The sequence below is a fragment of the Pinus tabuliformis genome, chromosome 1_1 (genome assembly GCF_031772625.1).
Source record: "Pinus tabuliformis cultivar Carrire ecotype Pingquan chromosome 1_1, CPIR1, whole genome shotgun sequence".
Classification (NCBI taxonomy): Eukaryota; Viridiplantae; Streptophyta; class Pinopsida; order Pinales; family Pinaceae; genus Pinus; species Pinus tabuliformis.
Window position 1 is genome coordinate 645337264 of NC_142297.1, and position 18985 is coordinate 645356248.

Below are 18985 nucleotides of genomic sequence, written 5' to 3' on the forward strand. Positions count from 1 at the left end.
TACTGTTAAAGCACATCAATGAGAAAGTGGGTGGAAGAAGATATGACAATTGACTCTACAAATACAATAGAAATTGGTGGCAATGAACAAGAGGTTAGTCATGATGATAATACATGGAATGAATACTTTGATACAAGTGTTATACTTTGTGGGTGCTATAAATAAGTTCAGTTATAAATTAATGGATGATATAAGTACATCATATAGTCTAATCTCTAGCCTTGGAAAAAATAATGCATGTATCAATTATTTTAGGTTGGCAATGGAATCAGAACAAATGAGGAGTTTAATCATTTTGATAGACCAATACAAGTACCTGCATATGGACGTGGCCTACGCCGTACAATTAAATCACGCAAAAAGAAATGGGTGGAAGAGGATATGACAATGGAGTTTGTAAATGAAATAGAAAATCAACACAATGAACAAGAGGTTGGTCATGATGATACTACATGCATAGATGAATAATTTGAGACAATTGTTGTTTTTGGATGTTCCTAAGGTAGAAAATCTAAGAATATGAAATTAATGTGGCTTGTTTTTAAAATAATGTGTTCAAAAATAATATTTTTAATTTATTGTATACATGTATAATGTTGTTTTGTTGAGTAATTTATTGCGTATATCTTTGAAATGGATCCATGTTCTATACAGTAATTGCTATCTAACATTAAATAATGGTTGATTTAATTATAGGTAAACGATGTTGATGATACACCTATTAATGATCAAGATCCAACTAGACCATTAAGAATTCAACGAGATGATCCAATTCATCCTTTAAACCATACTAGGAGAAGAAGAGAAGCATTGAAGAGAGCACTACCACGTGAAAAATTTGAGGAATTGATGAAATTAGCATACATTGATGACATGCCATCCACTACTCAGAGTAGAGATGTCGATGGAAATGTAATGCATGAAGAAGGATTGAACGAAATGCTCACAAGTTTCTTTGGGGATGGAAACAATGATGAGGGTGATGATCCTATGCATAATAATGATGATGCTGATATAGAGGGAAACTACCGCCAACATAATTATGATGATATCAACATCAATGCATCAATTAAGCAAGCAGCAAAGACAGTGGTGTTCAAATCGGGTGCAAGTAGAACATCCAAGCTTTCATGCACATTAATATTATTGGAAATCAAGTCATTATTTGGTTGGTCAGACAAGAGCTTCACTACCTTACTAAAGTAATTATTTGAATTATTTTTCTAGTTTTGCACTGTCAATTTGTGTCCTCAATTAGAATATAAGTACTAACTTCATTTAATTTAATTTGAGGTGGATTTTACATTATGGTATATAAACAACGTTATAAATGACATTTTTAACGTGTAGGTTTGAAAAAAAAACTTGCAGGGCTCTAAAGGATAAAATATTCCCTAAAGATAATGTGTTGCCATCAACTTGTAGAGAAGCGCGTCAATTGTTAGTCAAGTTGGGGATTGAATATAAGCAAATTCATGCATGTAAAAATGATTGCATCTTATATAGAGATGAATATAAAGACAATGAAGAATGCCCTGTTTGCAAAGAGAAAAGATATCGTACGGATGTACAAGGTTCTACAGTTCCAAATAAGGTTTTACGACACATGCCAATTATTCCTAGACTACAACGGATGTTTCGTTGTAAATCTCTTGCACAATTGATGGATTGGCATGCAAAGAATAGGAGTAAAGATGGATTCATGCGAATTCCTATGGACTCCAAAGCAATGAAACATATAGAGGAAAAATGGCCAAGAAAATTCAAGGATGAACCTCGCAGTATTAGGTTAGGACTTGCAATGGATGGAGTGTGCCCTTTCTCTTTCCTAAGCTCAAATTATAGTGTTTGGCCAGTTGGACTGATAGTATACAATATTCCCCCATGGATGAGTGTTAGAAAGGAACACCTTATGCTAACTCTCATCATTCCAGGAAAACATCAAGTGAAAAAAATGGATGTTTACATTGCACCTTTTATTGATGAGATGCAATTGTTATGGAAAGGCATAAGAATGTATGACATATCACGTCCTCCATCAAATAGGTCCTTCATGTTTTATGGCATACTATGTTGGACAATTCATGATTTCCCAGGACTTGGTGTTTGTTCTGGTAAGAGATCAAATAATTTGCATATTCGTAGTACATCATAATTTATTTTCAATTCAAGTTGTATATAAGTATTACATTATTATTTTTTTCTTATGTAAGCTAGTTATTGATTATAGGGCTACAAACAAAAGGGATTTTTGCATGTCCAAGATGTGCAGAACAATTTGAAGGGCGATATTCTAAAGATCTACACAAAGTTATATATGCAAACAACAGGGTTTTTCTACCACCTGACCATAAGTTCAGAAGCCGCCTAAAGAATCAATTTGATGGAAAAATTGAAAATAAACCTCCTCCCAAGGTTATGGGTCCAGCTGATTGGCTTAAAATGTATGGAGATGCTGAATCAAAAGCTTGGAACCATTTTTTTTGTCATGATCATTCAATTGAGGAACCAGAACAAGTTATGGTTGAAATGCCAAAAGGAATGAAAAGGAAATCCATATTTTATGATCTCCCTTACTGGAAGGATCTATTAATATCTCATTTAATAGATCCTATGCATGTTTTCAAAAATGTCCCTGATTCTATTTTTCAACATATATCTAGCAAAGATAAAGACACTTTGTCATCAAGGAGGGATATTGCTCTTTCACGTACCAAATTTGATAGAAGACATTTGTGGCCAAGTAAGGAAAATGAATCATATGCAGAAGCTCCATGGATACTAAAAAGGAAAGAGTTAGATCAACTAAAAAATGTGATTCGTTCAATAAGAACACCCACTGGATATGGATCATCATTGAATAAAGCTTTTACAGTAGAGGGACATATCACAGGATTCAAAACACATGATTATCACAATTTATGAAGGTATTAACATCAATTAATTGTTATTCTTATCATTTACTTACTAAAACTTATTTTGATATATTATGATAAATCAATACTAATGAACTATAATAATTTGGTTTGATAGCATATCATGCCACTAGCAATAAGAGGGGATTCATGCCTTACAACTGACTTAAGGAATGCCATATGTCGATTATCAGCCTTTACGAGGTATGTGGTCGCTTGATATTTACAAGGTTTTACATGGTATGAAATGTTCCTCTATATGATACAATGATATATTATATCTCATTCTAAATGTCACTAAAAATTCATACTAACTTAATGACAATATCTAATTAGGTGGGTGACCTCTAAAGAGATCCATGAGTCTGAAGTGCCAAGATGGAAGAAAGAAATCACAGAAATTGTATGTGTATTTGAAAAGGAGCTCCCTACAAGTTTCATGGACCTACAGGTCCATTTACTTATACATCTAGTTGATGACATTGAAATGGCAGGTATCATTTCAACAAGATGGATGTTTTTCTTTGAGAGATACATGAAAACCCTAAAAAGATATGTCCGACAGAAGGCACATCCAGAGGGTTGCATGGCTGAAGGGTATGTACTAAATGAAGCATTTTTCTTCCTATGTGAATTCCTTGGTAAAGATTTTGAAGATGGTGCACAATTTTGGGATCAAGAACGTGCATCTGATATTATAGATGGAGAAAAGCCTCAAACTAATGGTGTTCAAGAAGTAATTGGTATGTAAAATATTCATTATTATAGTTATTTTAGAATCATTTACTATATCATTTTGAGCTTCCCGAATTGAAAGAATAATATTTTAAGTTTTAATTATACATGTTGATTTTTAATAGGTGTTGATGAAAGTGTTGTGCTCAACAAATTTGTCCTCTACCAAATGGAATTCATGAATAAATGGATTGATATGTATGATATAAAAAGGAAAGAAGTGTTAGAAGCAAGGAAACAATTTAAGATATCAAACCCAAGGAATACCCCACTTCCCACTAATATTTCCGGTCAATGGGGAAAAGAATGCACAATAGAATGGGTTTCTAAACAAATTCAAAACCAAATAGATGAGGAAGGAATAGATGCAAACATAATAGAAGATGAGATCAACATGTGCAGAGGATGTGAAAAAAAGGTAAATTTTGAATTATTACAAAATGTTGCTTGAATACATTAATCACATTGTTAACTATTTAACTATGCACAATCATATTTAATTTCACTCAAGTAAATGGCTTGTCACAGGTGAGGAAGTATCCTGCAATGTGGGCATACGGTCATCATTATCGTGTAGAAAGAGTAGATGCAAAAAGACGATCCTTCGATTGTGGGGTCATGGTTGATTTCAAGCAATCAAGTCGAGCAAGTTCAAAAGATAAAAATGTTATTGAAGGGAATCTTCAATACGTTGGAAAAATACAAGAAATTATTGAGTTAGATTACTGCTCTTTCAAATGTATTATTTTTAAATGTAAATGGTATGAAGCATTTGACAGGACACGGAGACATGATATCCATAGTGGATTGTTTTCTATAGATTCATCAAAATACCTACCACTGGATAAGGAGCCCTATGTTCTACCAATTCATTGTGAGCAGGTATTTTTCACTAAAAAAAATATAAGAAATATAAGAAATAATGGTTGTATGTAATTTTGTAATCCATTTTTTATTGTGGATATATACCTTCTCATTGATAATAAAATTTGATACCACTGGAGATCTAATATATTTATCTTCTTCACATGCAGGTTTTTTTCTATGAAGATATTTTGGATCCAAAATGGATATTTGTCATTCATTATGATCCAAGATTAAGGCATATATTCGAAGATGCCTCAATCAATACAGAGAAAAGTAATGATGACCAACCAAATATAGTTCAAGAATCGGGGAACATAGAACAAATTGGCATCAATGATGATGTTCAAGATGATGATGTTCAACCAGAGGACTGTGAACTAGATGATGGTGACAACATTCCTTTAGCAGTATGGAGAAGCAGGGCTAGAGGTGTATTTTCACAAAATGATAAATTAGATGAGGCAATTCACCATGACAACCAACAATTTCCAAAGGCAAATGATCTTATAGAAGAAGGCAATATTGATGATATACAATATGAAGATCAAATTAATAGATCTGGTAACACTGATATTTTTGATGACGAAACAACTTTTATTGATACAGAATATGACGAAGGTGAAGATGAGGATGATCACAATATGACTTTAGCAGAATGGTTTAGGAAGAGTAATATTAATTTCTTGCAAGAACATATGAACATTGACAAGGAAGCATTGGAAGACATAGATGCAGATGATAACATAAATGAAGACTTCTAGATAATTTACAGGGTATGTCATTCATGTTTAAATAAGGACAATTATTATGTCCCATTTTGAAATGATTCATTGTTATTTGGTTGTAATAGTCATTTAATTACCATGTTTAGAACTCATAATCTAAATTGGTGTTTTGAATATTCTTATAGGTATACTCATTACTTGATGCAATTAATGTCATTAAAATGTATGTTAGTTAATATGGTTTGTTGGTTGGAAATAACAAGCTCAGTTAGTTAGATAAGAGTTACTATGGTTAGTTTCATCTATTAGTTGAAAATGGTTAGAAATATTATGAAGTTATGACTGAGACAAAATGAAAATAATTTATGTGTGTATAAATTGTCACATATTGTGAATATAGACAAATATAGCTTAACACACAAATATAACTTGTTAAGTTGAATTTATGGAATTAATTAACACAAATATATTAAACTACACTACAATAAAAATTCGAATTATTAAGGATATTTGGATGGGTAATGAAGGTGATTCAAATTTTCTACTGAGTTTATTCATTTTTGTGATCAATAATAACTTTCCCACACGCAGGTAATATTTTCCCCATATAGGGAAATCCCTAATGGCATAGGGTCACATTGTATTGTTGTCATCGTTATCATCATTTAATCATCATCCTCATTGCCATTGTCATCGTCATCATATTCACCATCGCCACCACTATCATAGTCATTTTTGATGATGATTATCATCATATCTTCCTTGGTTTCTAATATATATATGTATATGATGATGATGAGAAAAAAAAAAATCATTGGTCATAAAAGGTTACCATACTAGACTATCTTTAAAGGTAGATCAAATTATTTTTTTGCACACTTCCAAAACATATGGTTTCTATTCCAAGGTAGATCTTGAACACATTGATGAATGCAACTTTGTCTTGGATGTATCATCCAAGCATTCTGTATATTTACAAGTTCACTTGTCATTTTCATTGTTTTTTAAAATGTTAAATATTTTCACGCATGATATACTGAATAGTTAATGGACACTACAAATAGTTTCCAGTACGGTTGATATTATTCTACTTATATGCTCTTTGTAACTGAACAAAATTATTAATTTTGTCTTGAAAATTAGACTTGTAGCACAAAGAAAATGGTTGGGAATTATTTAATGACTATATCAATTCACAACTACTAACAATTTTTTTTGCTTTCTCCTTAAGTTCTGCAATCCAATTTGACTTAAATTTGCTTAACAGTGAAAAACCATTTGTCAATACTTCAGGTTTTACAAAATTCCTATAAACAACTATATCTACTTGGTAATCTGAAAAATATCAACAAATTCACAATCTCATATATTAGTCAGAAGAGGCCATCGTCAAAGTGAATCAAATACCAAGAATGATCTATGTCTGCTAAAACCTATAATCACATTGTTTCCTTAATAGCAACTAAAAACTTCTATACCCAGTTGTTGAACTTTTGCAACCAATTATAAACCTTCAACAAGAAGTAGTTTTCTAACGAGAATTATTGCCATATCTTCCTTGGTTTTACGAGGAAAAAGAAATAAAATTTCATTTGTTATCAAAGGTAAACCAAATTCATTATTTGCATACTTCCAAACCTAGGGTTTCGTATCCAAAGTAGATCCTAACCACATCAATGAAACAAACTTTGTTTTTATGTATCATCCAAACATTATGTACAATTACAGACTCACCTCTAATCCATTGTTTATAAAAATGTTGAATATTTTCATACATGATATACTGAACAATTGGACAATGAAAATAGTTGTCATCGCTATTCTTCCATTTATATGCTTTTTGCAACTTATTTGAAAGAGCAATTTTGTCCCAACAATTATACTTGTAGCATAAAGAACATGGTTAATACATATGATTATACCAAAAACTAGTTACTACCAAAATTCAACCAAAAAAAATATTACTTCATAAAAATAGAATTAAAAACAAAAAATATAAAAACAAAAATTTCCCAAATTAAAAATAAATAAATGATAAACCTTTTTTACCAAAATTTAGTGATTTTTTTAGTGCTAATACTAACATCACCATTACAACAAGATATTTTTCTAGTGCTAATATTGCCATTACCACAAGATATAAGAGGGATATAATGCAAAAAGTTTAATAATAATATGTATGTAGAAGATGGTCTTCACACTGGTGAATTCATGATAATCAATGGGACTACAGTCAAAATAATTGGATGTTATTTACTTTTTTACATAGATTGTCAAAATAATTGCATAAATCGGTTTTTTTTAACCAAAATTTAACAAAAACTTTGCTAGTGCTAACATTAGAACCACCATTACAACAAGATATCTTTCTAGTGTTGACAACACCATTATAGTAAGATACCTCAAGAGAGACAGAAAATTTTAAAAGTATGATAGCAATACGTATCCAGAAGATGGTATTGAAACTAGTAATTGTTCACGAATCCATAAGATTGTAAGGTCATTCTCATTATCATAATCATTGTCATCATCATCACCATCATCCTTGTCATTGTTATTTCCATCATTACATTATCATCATGATAATCACCATTCATGCCATCATCATCATCATTACGGACATTGTTTGCAATTGTTCATAATTGTAGATGTTGTAAGAAATATCATCAACCCAAAAAATGTGATCAGTGCTAGAAAAGGGTTGTTTAGGACACATTGATATACGTAAGAGAAATAACAACTCTATTTTTGACAGATGATCGATGATGATCATCATCACCACCATTATCATCGTCATTGTCATTTTTATCATCCCCATCATCATCATTAATGTAATTTATATCGACATTGTTGTAATCATGCATCATCATCATTCATGCCATTATTGTTTTTGATGATGACCTAGATGAAAATGATGATCATGACACCAAAGATAATGCTTATGATTATGACAATGACAACATCTAAAATTGGGAAGATTCGCCAACGTCATTAGCATCGTCATCATCATAATCATTTCCATCATCATCATTGTTATTGTAACCACTATCATCTTTATCATCATAATCACAATTCATGTCATCGCCATCATCTTCATTTTCATCATTGTCAATATTATTGACATTGTCATCAATTGTTCATAATTTTCAATGCCATAAGGAATATCATCAATGCAGAAAATATGATGAGTGTTGGAAAAGGGATGCAAAAGCGAACATAGAAATGGGGGCAACAATAGAAGTAAAATTGGATGAAAAGTGGATACAACATAAGTAGATGCACAACAACATGAAAAACCTGACACAAAAGTGGATGCAAAAGTAGATGCAGTTGTCAATGCAAACTTGGATGCAAACATGAAAGCAAAAGTGGAAGCAAACATGGGTCCAATGGTAGGTGTAAAACTTGGCACAAATTGTGGTGAAACAAATGCGGATGCAACAACGGAAACAAAAGTATATGCAAAAATGGATGAAACAAAAGTGGATGCAATAGGGGATGCAAACGTGGAAGCAAATGTGGTTGCAATGGTAGGCGCAAGATATGGTGCAACAAAAGTGGATGTAACAATAGACAAAAAATATGCAAAATAAAATGCAAAAATGGATGTAAAAGTGGAAGCAAACATTGATGCAACAGGCAAAACAAAATTGGATGCAAAAAATGGATATAATGTAAGTATATGCAAAAGTAGATACAAAACGAGATGCAAAACCCAATGCATAAACCTGACATAAAAGTGGATGCAAAAATAGATGCAATATTTGATGCAAAAGAGGATGTGAACATGGTTGCAAAATTGGAAGCAAATGTGGATACAACAGTGAGTGCAAAACATGGTGCAAATTGTGGCATAACAAAAGTGGATGTAATGATAGATGCAAAAAAAGAATCAAAGTATGATGCAAATGAAGATGTAAAAAGGGATGCAAAAAGTGAAATTTAAAATGGGTGCAACAGTGGATGCAAAATTGTGTGCAAAAGTGGATGCAATAGAAGTCGATGCAAAAGTAGATGCAAAACGAGACACAAAACCCGATGCAAATCCCGGTCCAAAATTGGATACAAAAAGGGATGCAAAAATAGATGTAGTAGTTGATGAAAACCTAGACGCAAATGAGGATGCAAACGTGGATGCAAAATTATAATCAAAAGTGGGTGCAAAAGGAGGTGCCAAACTAGGCGCTAATTGTGGCACAAAAATATTAGATGCAATAGTGGGTACAATAATAGATGCAAAAGAGGATGTATATATGGATGCCAAACAAGAGGGAAAAGTGGATGCAACAAAAGTAGATGCAAAATTTTATGCAAAAATAGACACAAAACTCGATGTAAAACTTGGCGCAAAAGGGATGCACAAATGGATGAAAAAATGGATGCAAAAAATGATTTAAAAAAGGATGCAAAAAAGGATGCAAAAGTCGATGCAAAATTTGATGCAATTGTAGGTGCAAAAAGTGGATGCAAATGAGGATGCAAAAGTATGTCAAACAAAATTAGGTGCCAAACTTGATGCAAAACCTGGAACAAAACCTGGTGTAAAGGATGACACAAAACTTGGCATAAAATTTGGTGCAAAACGTGGTGCAAAACCTATTGCAATACCTGGTGCTAAACTTGGTGTAAGATTTGGTGCAAAACTTGATGCAAATTTTGTGTCAAGTTTTGCACCATATTTGATAAATGGATGCAAATAGCACCAAAAATGGGCTCTAGATGCAAAAAAATAAGTAAAAAGGGACGCTAATCGCTGGTTTTGTTGTAGTGTTTGGCCATAGCGTTGTAATGGCTACAATGGTTCTTCTTCCTCTAGATTTTCTTGACCTTCTTTTTCCCCTGATGTGGATATGGATCCTTATGTCGTGTCTCCTTCCACATCGATGTAACCTTCCCATAACGATTGTCTTTGGTTCAAGTCTAGCGAGGAGAACTTGCTTTAGCTCTTCCTTTGGAATTCTCACTATCACTGAAATGTTGTGATGTGCTCTCAGCATCCTGCGCTCACCCAAACTTGTCGCTTGAAGACTCTCTTGTTTCTTTTTTTTTTATGACATAGCCCAATCCTTCATATCAGGGTAATTCCACCACTTGTATGGGATTCATAATGCCTTGGCCATTAACTCTTAATCAATTGCCTAAAATATCATCTTCTTCATTAGCTTCGAACGAATACCTATAGTGTGCTTTTCAAATGCACCAAAATCATCATTATAATGTGAAAAAGAAACAGAAGAATCACTGGCACCCTTTACCTCAGTTTCCACTTCTGGAGTGGGTGATGATGGCTTCACTAAGCCTTCTCTACACTTCAACTTTTCCAAGGCCTCTTCCATGTCTCGTAGCTGAAGTTGCAATCCTTGCTTCTCGTCTTCTGCTTCTTATAGAATTCTTCTCGGTCCAACATTCTCTGCTTGAATACTCTAATGATGAAAAGAAGATGAGGAAGAAGAACATTCACTTGAAGATGGAGATGGAGGTTCTCCTTCATTCACTGAAGCATTATCCTTTTCTTTATCTAATTTCTTCTTTTTGATTTCTTCTCATAATCTACAAGAAATATATCTACCATGTCTACAATCTGGTAGAAATCCTTGTAGATATCTTTGTCTTTCTCCATTTTCCCTCCTCGTGTTTCACGTTCAATCTTTGGTTATCATTCACACTCGCAATTCACATCAACAAGAAGACCACTCTGATACCAAACTTGATCCAGAGTCTCTGATTTACCGACCTTACCCAATATATTTTCTTCAGTTGATGTTAACAAAATTGCATGAAAGAGCATGTAAAAACCATATGTGCAAATACTTAAAGAAGAAGCAACATAAAGGAGATCATAAAGACAATGCACACAAAAGTTTGATAATGGATTTAATCTAGTGTGGACTATGTCTTTGGGCCCTTCTTCAATAGTGGGGAGGTCGCTTCATTCATATTAGCAAAAATAAAGGAAAGGACATGGAAAAATACATCATTATACCTCCAATCCTCGGGAGTGACTCGAAATTCGACTACCCAAAACACAACAATCATAACAAAAATGTTTATCTTGTCCTCCTTAGACCTCCAATTGTAAACATGACCTACTTCTAAAAGGTGCACTAAAGCAAAAATTGACTGCACCATTGCAATCATTGAAAATTCTGGTTAAAATGAGTATAAAGTTTGTCACATTTCGACAATGTCAATTTTGGTCCCTTAAGGAATATTTTAGATTCCTCACAACATCAAAATGGAATAATCCCACAAAATATTCTGCCTTTAGAACCTCATCATCAAGGTTTCGCACATAGGTTTCCCTCAGCTCCAAGTTTTTTTGTTCTGTCAACGTTCCACAAACTTTCACGTTTTGTGTTCCTCCCCGTCCATTGAAAATGACATGGCTTATATAACAAACATTTGGCGAATAAACAAAGCCCCACCCATTGGGTGGTTGGCTGGAAGATGTTGGCATTATGATATAGGTATGACTCAAGTGTTGTCCTTGATGGCAACTCACTCAAATGATAGATCACAGTTCAGACTCAAAGAATGAAGAAAGAAAGGTATACGCAGGTTCACTATATACCAAGTCGCGTATATACGTAGGTTCACTATATACCAAGTCGTGTACACACGCAGGTTCACTATATACGAAGTCCCCTTACCATATATATGCAGGTTCACTATATACCAAGTAGTGTATACACGCAGGTTCACTATATACAAGGGCGCGTATAACGTACACACGCACTTTCACAGAAGGAAAGGCACGTACATGTCGGAAAACTAAGTTTTGGTCCGTGGTATTTGGTCCATGGTATTTTGGTATTGGTCCATGGTATTTGGTCTAAGGTATTGACCCCAGGTATTGGGTCCAAGGTATTGGTCCTACGTGGTTTTGGACCATGGTATTGAGTGAGGTCTAAACCTATATAAGGAGAAGAAGATCATTAGGCCAATGGAAGTGTGCAAGGATTGAATATCTGATGAAGTGTGAGATCTAATATGATGGATATGGGTTTGTGATGCTTTTCTTGATCTGAATCAATGATGCACCTATGTAGTTGATGATGGATGATGGATCGGGATCATAAGGCTTGGAATGTATTATCATTATGTGGTTTGATCATAGATAGACTAGATTTGAATTATTGACACATGTTTTATTGTATAAATGTTATAATCTAGGTATGACTGATGTTTGGAATAGCTACAAAGTTATGAGTAAATATTTGCAGATCTGTACGCGGTTTGTCTTTGGTAAAAGTGCGTATACACGCTGTTTTGGTTCATCATAGTAGCATATACATTGTGAGATATGATATTTGAAGTTGCAGTTGGATCTGGTTGTTGCTGCAAAGTTCTGTGTTCTACTTTGTGTTTTGGTGACTATGTTTTGTTAACAGGGTTTCAGTGATTCAGTGTTCGGTGATTTAGAAATGAATGATGCAAGTGTAGTTGATGGTTGTATTGCAATGGTGATTGATTTTGTGCTTCAATGTTGTTGATGGGTCCAGTATGAAAATTGGATGAAACGTGGCCTTCATATTATGGTGTTGTGATGAATAAATAAGGTTGTAGCCTTCAGTAGGTCGGCGCCTACGTACTAGTAAACGAATCGGCTAGTACAAGAGCTAGGGGGTTGTAGCTCCATTCCAGTAGTAGCTGGAGAAAGAGAGAAGGTTGTAGCCTTCTGCAGGTGGGTGCCTGCGTACTAGTATGCGTCTGTGCCAGTACAAGATTGTAAACAGGTTTTTCTTATCTTAAAGAAAACAGCAGCAGGTGGTTTTTGTCCCGCATTAGGTTTCCACCTTATATCATGGTGTTCATGTGTGCTTCTTATGTGTGATGATCTGTTCTGTTTTACTGCACCTGTTTACTGTTCATATGGTTAATGAAGTTCTGATGCACTGATTAAAGATCAACATATAATGGATTAACTAAATCATAAGTTTACTGGATATATGCTAGTTGCATTAAACACAGTTGCGTGTACACGCGGGTTCCCTTAACCTTATATGAATCTAAGTATGGAAATGAAAATGTTAGTGATTTGCTAATACTGATTCACCCCACCCCTCTCAGTACTATTTCCAATAATTGGGATCAGAGCAAGTCCTTTGCTAGAAGCTTTATCGCTTAAAGGATATCCGTAGAACAATGGGAAAGAAAACACGTCAGAAGAAGAAGACAACTCAAAGGAACAGTGAAAGCCTGCCGGTAAGTGGAAACAAGTATTCAGATTCTGAATCACCCTAGATTGAAGATGAACAAGAAAATGAAGCATCAAATAAAATCATAGATCAACAAGATATATTTAACAAAAGGGAGAGTGCCCTCATAGAAGACGTTATCAGCTTAAAAGCTCAGTTGGAGTGTGCCTTCATAGTACGTCAAATGCTGCAGGCGAAAAATAAAGAACAAGAAAATGAGATTCTCAAACTAAGGCAGCAAGTGGAAGAAGGAAGAAAGTCTGAAGCAATCTTGAAGAAGCAATATCTGGAAAAGGAAGAACAACATCAGGTTGAGGTAAATATCTTGAAAGGTAAATTAGAAGAAAAAGATAAACTGTTACGATTTCAAGACAGTACTAAGATTTTGGATGATATTCTTAGTAGCCAAAGGTCTCCTGCTATCAAAACTAGTCTTGGTTTTTATGAATATGTTGAAGATGAATCTATCTCACAAGGTGAGACAAGGAACTCTAATGCAAAATCTAAAATTCTCAACAAGGAGATGAGAGGTTGAACCCATCAACAACCAAGGAAAGATAGTCTTCAAAGAAAATCGTTTTCTCCTAAATATGGAAGTGATAGACGGTTATTTCCTCCAATGAATAAATGTTATGTATGTCATAATTATGGACATGTTGCAGCGAGATGCAGAAGTAGAATGGTTCAAGACCATCACACAGAAATATCATCACGTTCTAGATACTTTAAGGGGTATTGTTTTACTTGCAATATGTTTGGTCACAAAGTTGTTGATTGCTACAGAAAGAATATGAAACATGTATGATGTTATGCATGTAACAAACTTGGACATATAGCAAAGGAATGCAGGAGAAGACTTTGGGCACCATACCAAAAGGAGAAAACATCATCACAATCAAAGATATGGAAGAAAAAAGGAAGTACAATCAGAAAGATGTGGCGTAGCAGAGTATACAGACATGGCAGGCTCAGAGGAAGCTAAAAGTATGGAACCTCAGTGTTTTAAATCTCATACACAAGTTTCATGAAGACAATTCACGTGTACATGCGAGTTCGAAGCTGCATAGTCGCATATACGTTGGTTTGAGGAAAAGTATTGGGACAGACTCAGGAAAAAGGGTCTGATATGATTCAGTCCATTATTTGTTATGTTTGATAATGGTTACAATCTGCTGATGATGTGTGGAAATGTGTTGGTACTCATAATATGTTGTTTAGAAGTGCTTTTCATCCTAACTTGATGATGATGATGCCTTGATACTTCTTGCTGATATATGCATGATCAGATTTGACAGTGAATAGATGGCACAGGTTCAGGGGGAGCATATGCTTCGAATAATGCATTGTTGGCATTATGGTTAGAAGTCTTTGGTGATAATTCTTATGTGGCTAAATGATACATCTTGCTACCTATTGTTGGTTGGTCAAAAGAATGGTATTGTAGGTTACAGGTTGTTGATGTTAATGAGAGATGCTTATGGTGCAGATCATATGGTGTATGATAGTTGCTAATGACTATCATGGTCTTGTTTAGGTCGTTGGTCTTTGTTAAAAATGTCATGTATTTCTTTTAAAGACCCATGAGTCATATGATGTAATTTGTAACCCCACTTTGCATGGGAAGGATGATGTAATAATGTCTATTTCAGTCTTGTATAAAAATTTGGTATATCCCCACTTGGTTGGGTGGATGAGTCAAAATCGTGTATCCCCACTTGGTTGGGAGATTGATGTATGTATGATTCATTGGTGATAGGAAGGTCATACTCACTTAGTTGAGTTGTAGAGTCATGTTACTCTTTTGAAAAATATCTTTGCAGACTCTGCATGTGCAAAAATCGATGAATAATATGTATAACTATGACTGATTAGTTTCTAAACCTTTATAGTAAAGGAAATCATTAATATGGAATATCGATACCTTGAATCAAGAGATTATCTCATCCAATAAAGCACTTCAAGAGAAAGCTACATGTTGTCACAAATGACCATATTAAGATTTGTTGAATATGGAGGTAGATTGAATGAATTAAACTCTTGAAAGTTTTTAGCAAATCTTTGTGCTTTACTAAGTCACCACTTTTGCAATGAGAAACATCAACATAAGTATCGTGCATATTATATCAATCCAACCAATTGAAAACTAACATGGAATCAGGGAGAAAGTAAAAGATCCTCACCCATTCAAGGATTTGAATGTGACCCTTCTTATATAGGTTATATTAGAAAGAATGTTTTTCCAACTATGAAGAGCATGAGAGTTATATTGACATTTCCCTTCACTAGTTTCTTTTCTTGAATCCCTATCTAGAGCTTCAACATATTATACATCTTTAATAATATGGTGGGCTATAGAAGGCTATACAATTTAGGAAGAATTGTGGCCCCTCATTTTTCCATACCAAATTTTGCATAATTCATAGAAAAATGGCAATGTGGATAGAGGTTGCTTGAATAACGCCCTCTCAGATTATGTATAGAGGCTACATGAATAGTGTTTTATATTTAAGAAGAAATGTTATGTCCCTCTAGATTTGGCTTGTCGAGAAAAACTATCAATCCATGGGCAAGAAGGCATTTGCACAAATCACTAGTGAAGTTATTTTTAACATAATGATTTATGAATAAAATATAGTGGGAATAAAGTGGAGGAGGCATTGTTGTTAAACATGACCATGGTATTTGTATAATTGAATAATGAGACAATTCTATAAATTGAAATAAAAGAATGATAAAAATTAAATTAGTGAGCATTCTAATGAAGCATACACCTTTTTAAGATGAACTTGAAACATTTACTTTAACACATGATTTAAGAGGTTTAGGAATAAGAATTCAAGATTTAATGATACACACATGTTTTAGTCACATAGAGAACAAATCCACCCACCACTTATTAGAAACTTACTCAATGACTAATGTAGAGGAAACTTACTTAATAGTACATTTATTGATAACAAACATGTTTTCCCTAACATAAGTAATAACTTCACCCACCACTTTTTAGAATATTACTCAATGGGTAAGGCAGAGAAAACTTATGATGTGGTACTATGTGATAAGATATTCCAAAATTACTCAATGAATAAGGGAGAGAAAACTTATGTTGTGATAGTATGTTATAAGATATTCCAAATTACTACATGCAATTATTTTTTTTAAATTTGTGTGATATGGTTGTGCTTGTATAAAAATTAATTTTTTTAATAAGTTATTGTAAAATCAATATAATTATGTCATTCAAGTTTTGAATTTATTTGATGGGTTTCTTTAACACGATAAGATTTGAAAAAAGAAGGAGAGAAAAAAAGGTCTTTGCGGCTCTCGACGGTTTTGATCTCTCGCGAACCAATAATGCAGCAGACCGCAGAAAGGAAACCCTTCATCGATGACTCCCTCGGCAAATACAGCAGGCCCTGGTTCGAATCGTTTCGCCGGGAACTAGATGATTTCATCATGGGGAAGATGAGGGTTCAGGCACCCAAGAACTGCCATGAAAGAAGATCGCAAAATAGCACTAATGATTCCTCCAAGGCAATCACTGATACCGAATTCCTGAAAGCGGAGGAGGGGAAGTACCGAGGACGAGATCAAAGTCTCTACGCGGTTGGGAGAACATATCTTGGGCTACAGGTAGCGCTAGATCTTGGATCTGGAATCAGATCTGCATTTCTTACCGTGGATCTTTCTTCTCACTGGTCTGATACGGCCTGGATCCTCAAGGATTGTCCGTTCCGCAGCCTAGCTCAGATGCTCAAGGCAGAGATCGGCTGCATAAGGCCTTCGATGACCAGGAAGCAGCTCTCAACGGGATCCAAAGGGACAGCCGGGAAGCACGAAAATTTCCCAAAGCCGGCACTCTGGTGGAAAGGAAAATGGCGTTGTGACCAGGTCTGGCTCCACAGACCTGATACAGCTCTAATCGAGTCGGATCCGGCGAATGGGGCAAACTTGGAATTAAGTGACCACTTCCAAATTTTCGTTAGAACGCCCAAGGGGAACTCAACACTGATATGGGTTTCAGCTACAGACAGTGTAAGAGATCTGAAATACAACATTTCCAATCAAATCGGTTACCCAGTTGGCAAACAACACCTATTAATAGGGGCCAGATCTCTTCAGGACTTCCGATCCATAAAAGATTACAATATTAAGCTAAGATCTACAATCATTCTCAATTTGAGACTACTAGGAGGAACAAAATCTGGCAAATCAACAGTGGGAGGCAGCGGATCTAAATCAAACCACATCCCAGATCCACTCCAGCAACACAGAAGTGACGAAATATCTTATAAGCATATTTTACAAGGAGGAAAAGCTTCTCCAACAGATCCAAAATAAGCTGCATTAGAACCAAGCCCATACATTGTGGAGCAACTATAACACACTCCTGAACTAACAATTGAAACAATAGAAGCAGAGAAGGTATGTAACAGCTATGAAAAACAAGCCATCATCTGTCGTTTTAACGGCTTTTGGCCCAAACCTTTTGATCTGTTTCATTGGATTCTCACCAAATGGTCCTTGGATTGTGAGATCCATCTCTGCTCAAAAGGGTTCTTTATAGTCAAATTTCAATCCCCAGAAGTCAGAGATTTCGTGATCCAGGAAGGACCTTGGTTCTGGGGATCTTCGGGTCTTTTCATCACTCCATGGTTCCCAGATTTTGATGCAAACACTTTTGTTGTGTCTAAGATGCCAGTATGGGTTCGTCTTCATAATCTCCCTATCCATTTTTGGGATGAAAAGGTACTGGCAAGCATAGGCAACGCCATAGGCAGATATATCAAAATGGATACACAAAGAATAGAAGAAAGAATTTTTACTTTTGCACGCATATGCGTGGAAGTAGATCTCAGTAAAGGATTACCGGGAAGTATAAAACTAAAACACAAAGATCGCAGCTGGATGCAGTCTTTAGACTATGAAAATACAGCTTTCAGATGCAGAATATGTCGACAAACTGGACATCTCCAAAATGCTTGTCCGGAATATAAAAAGAACAGCCGAAGAAAGAAGAGAACCGGCAGTCAACAAAAAGGATGGAAATTCAACCATTCAGATTCGGAAGAGGAGGAAGAGGATGAAGAGGAAGAACCTGGTCAAAACGAAAGTATCCCAACAGAAACACAACAGACTTCTATACAAGAGACCATGGAATCACAATCTGGAAAAAATTCAAATAAAATGGAAACTAGTGGAACCAAAAGGCAGCATTCATCAGATACCTCAGATTCAGACAAAGAAAATCCTCGACCCGGCGAAGAAAATCCACTTCAAATTGTTCCCATAACCCAAGGAGAATGGCGAAAGGTGGAGAAGAAAAAGGGGAGGAAGACTTGATCCTCCAAGTTTGGCTCCTCTGTTCTTGCTGTGGTCGTTTTCTCTTGAAATTTTGCTTTTAATTTTTTTGCCCCTTCTTTTCTAAACGTTGCTCTCATATCTAACAGGCACTGGCCTGAAATCCTCATATGAGGAGGTCGTGTTTTTGCTCAGTGATTCTCTCTACTTGTTGTTAACTGGACTGAATATTCATCCAGTGAGC